We start from the raw sequence: 4,016 nt of genomic DNA on the forward strand, positions 1-4,016 counted from the left end.
AGGGATTATTATTGTCCTTCATTTTACAGATGTCTCAGAGAGGTTAATTTACTTGCCCATAATCACACAGCCAGTGCCAAAGTTGGAATTTAAACCTAGACTACCTGGCTTTGGAGCACAAATTCTTAATCACTCTTCTGTAATGCTTTGTTTTAACCACTGCATCACAGGCTGTGCTAGAGAGGTGCCATAGTGTTTTTATAACCACTCCCTTTTTGATGCATGCTTAGGCTGTATCCAGGTTTCCATTAGTGCAAATGATGCTGCAATGGGGATCCTTGTGCAGAGGTGGGAGGAGTTCTGCTGGTAGTGACCCAGCGGTAGAGTATGCACAGGTTACAGTTCCACAAATATTGCTACATTTTGTTCCCAAGAGGTAGAAAAATTTCCATTCTCAGCAGTTGTGTGTTAGTGTGCCCATCCCCCTTGCTGTCATCAAGTGTGTGCAGGAAGAAGGAACAGTCTGTGATGAGGTGAACCAATGTGGTTTGGGGAATGGCAAGAAATTCAATGAGACTGAAGGCTGAGGTTTGCATGCAGATTGGGAATGTAATCTATTTGTTTTATGCTCTGCAAATTTGATGGGCAATACCACAATATTTCATTGTGGTTTTAGCGGCACTTCCCCAACTACCAGAGGACACAAGCGTTGTTCTGAATGTTAATGATCCATTCGTATTCTTTCTTCAGTGGACTTTATGTTCATACCTTCACTCCACTTTTCCCAGTGGGATGTTTATCTTCTTGAATTGCAGATGCTCTAATATTTGTCAGTTACATTTGCTACATACAAATATTATCTCACAGTCTGTTGCTCATACAAACACAAGTTTCAATGGAAGCAACCAGGGTTGTCAAAGGAGACAAGAAGACTCCTCAGTCACAGCTGGTGAACATGTAAAAAGGGACAATCTCTCTTAAGGACAGTTGATAATAGATACCAAATGCACTTTAAAATGTGCATACATGTGGATGCCGCTATTCTATTTCAACCCTAAGGAATCGTCATGGATATAGACAATGATTTAGCTATGAAGATACTCATTCCAGTTTTGTTAATAAAGTAAAAATCTCAGAACACTTAAATATCCAATAATAGGGCATCGGTTAAATAAATTATATCTTAGTCACTTGCAGGAATAAAATGTTACCATTACCAAAGATGTGATAGAAGTGTACTTTGTGACTATACTATTAAGTGAAAAATAGAGGGAATAAAAGGTTTTGTCCATTATTATCCAATTCTTGTAAAAATTTTAAAAGTTCAGGCTGATAAGATATACCCCAAAATGAGGGTGATGGTTTTTCTCTGGGTGGAGCTATTATGGGATAGTTTTTACTGTCTTCTTTTGCTAATCTGAATTTTTCCTAAATTTTTACAAATAACATGAATTACTTTTAAAATAAGAAATACATGTTATAATAAATATATAAATTTATTAATACAATATTATATATATATATATATTTCTTATTACAAATATAATTCTTTTCCTTTAACTAGTTTTAACACATTTTTTCCTCTTTAACTATCAGTGGTAACCAGCTCTCAGATGGCCCACAAGCCCTCAATGAACCTCATATTCTACATTCATATTCTTATGTAGTCTCCTCTCATGCTGAGTCAGAGCTGGTCAGTGTGACCACTAGAATACTGCAGAAGTGATTGTGTGTGACATCCAAGGCTAAGGCATAAGGGTATTATGACCTCCACTTTTTCTCTAGGGTCACTTGCACTAAGAGAAGCCAGCCGCCATGTTGTGAGGTTGCTCAAGCAGCCCCATGGGGAGGTCCATGTGGAGAGGAAACGAGGCCTTTGCTACAGCTAACACCTTGCAAGTGGCTCCTCCAGTCCCAATCCGGCCTTCAGATGACCACTGCCCCAGCTCATACCTTGACTGCAACTTCATGAAAGACCTGGAGCCAGGGAACCCAATTAAGCTGTTTCTGAATTCCTGATTTACAGTACTTGGGAAAGATAAGTATTTGTGGCTGTTTTAAGCCACTAAATTCTGGAGTAATTTGTTATGTGGCACTAGATAACAAAAATTAAGTGTGATACCAGAAGTGGGGTGCTGCTGGAACATAAACCTTAAATTATGGGAGTGGCTTTTGAACTGGGCAGGTGGCAGAACCTGGAAGGACTCTGAAGAAAGTCTAAAGGGCATCAGAGTCCAGTAGCAGAAGGGGGAGGCTGGTGAGGGTTTAAAGGAAGGTGAGGACAAGATATTGAAGACTGGAAGAAAGGGCGTTCTTTTTATGGAAAGGCAGGAATTTAACAACACTGCAGCAACAGGGAAAGCGGAAACTGTGCCTAACAAGTTGGATGATGTAACTAAAGAAATTTCCAGGCAAGTCTTGGTATTGAGATCCTTTAGTAAAGATAACTGTCTCACTTGTTACAAACACGAAAGAATCAGGAGAGGAAGCCCTGCCCTTGGCCTCTGGGGTATGTCCTCCTCTGGCCTCCTGGGAATTGACTGATTCAGAAGGTAGAGAGCTGTCATTCTTGTGGATTCCCAGGGTGGGTCTCAGTGAACTTGGTAGTGAAATAGGATCGTGTTCATGCTCTTGCCAGAGTCTAGAGCAGAGCAGGCCCTCAACACATTTCTAAGGGAGAGAAGGCAAGTGAACAGTACCCAGTGAAGAACTGAATCTGTGCTCCCATCACTGCACCCTGCCCGGTGGCCCACACGGCCACGGGAAGCTGAGTCAGACAGAGTCTTAACCGACACACACAGTCACAGTGCTCCATGGGCCAGGGCCAGGATGTTTGTGCCCTTCACAGGGAGGAGCCTGATGAGGGTTTGAGTACGGAAGGCCCTTGCCATATTCTTCTTCCTAACGACAGAAGCCACTCACATTCATGTCACCTCTCCTTTCAGATGATGGCGTGACGGCCTGAACTTTAAAGTGATTTACCTTTATTTACTCTTATGGTAAGTGAAAGGTGGGGCCTCGAAGAGGTGATTAGATCGTAGGACCATGCTGCAGTGAATGGATTAAAAGTGGTGGTCATGGGGCGTGGTTCTCAGGGCTTTAAACGAGGAACACAAAGAGTCTGTCCCTCTCTCTGCTCTACCATTTTTGCAGTGTGACACTTTGCCTTCACTGTTGTCACAACCAAGGCTCTCACCAGTGGTGTCCCCCGGACTTTGGACTTCCCAGCCTCAGAAACTGTAAGCAGTAAATTTTGTTTTCTTCATAAATTACTCAGTTCCAGGTATTTTGTTATAAGAAACAGAAACAGACTAATACATTTACCTAAATTGTCTAGTGAATATTTGCCCTTCTTTCTGCTTGTGCAGCACTTTGGAACATATTCTGCTCTTTGGGGAATTCCCTCCTACTGAGTCCCTGACTCTCCAGAGGAGCCAGAAACTCTGCTTCTCAGAAATGAGGGTGCAGAAATGTCAGCAGCCTCCCCAGGTAGATGCACCAACACCAGACTTTGATTGAGCCAGCACTCTAAGATGAAGCAGGTTCTCATGTGATCTGTCCTGGTAGAAAGGCAGCAAGGTCCAGTGGCCGAGGTTCCAGGGTGGCATCCGAAGCCGATTTGTAGTGGCTCCACTCGGCGATGGCAACAGCGTCTCTCCCTGGAGGTGCTTTGCAGTGGCACGTTTGGGCCATGTTCCCACTGTAGAGTTTCTGAGCCTGGTTCTCAGCTGCTCATGAGATACTGGGAGCCCCCAATATTCTGTAATAAATTGTATTTCTGCTTAAACAGGCTACATGTGGTTTCTGTCATTTGCAACCAGTCCTGCCTGGATCTCCCCAGAGGTTCAGTGTCTTTGAAAGAGGGCATTGAGTGTGAGATATGATGGCAGCATGGGGATAGATTTTGCCATGTCAGACACAGCTAATTCCAAAATGATCCCAGACACCCCTTAGGATAACCAGACCTCTAATTAGGGCAATTCCTTTTTTAAAGGTGCTTTTTTGATCATTTGGAATGTTCTGGCCTACCACCTATGATATTGTGAAAATATATATTTGGCCTTCATCCCCGTCTC

General features: G+C 42.9%; 1 long non-coding RNA gene across 1 annotated transcript; it reads left to right on the top strand.

Moving 5' to 3' along the window:
- The first annotated feature begins 1,737 nt into the window (after window positions 1–1,737).
- LOC103588359 lies at window positions 1,738–3,732 on the top strand. The gene is made up of 3 exons (XR_550305.1): window positions 1,738–2,939; window positions 3,094–3,179; window positions 3,309–3,732. It is a non-coding gene; the product is annotated as an uncharacterized LOC103588359 (long non-coding RNA).
- The last annotated feature ends 284 nt before the right edge of the window (window positions 3,733–4,016 follow it).

Source organism: Galeopterus variegatus, unplaced genomic scaffold (assembly GCF_000696425.1).
Source record: "Galeopterus variegatus unplaced genomic scaffold, G_variegatus-3.0.2 Scaffold560, whole genome shotgun sequence".
NCBI classification, from domain to species: domain Eukaryota; kingdom Metazoa; phylum Chordata; class Mammalia; order Dermoptera; family Cynocephalidae; genus Galeopterus; species Galeopterus variegatus.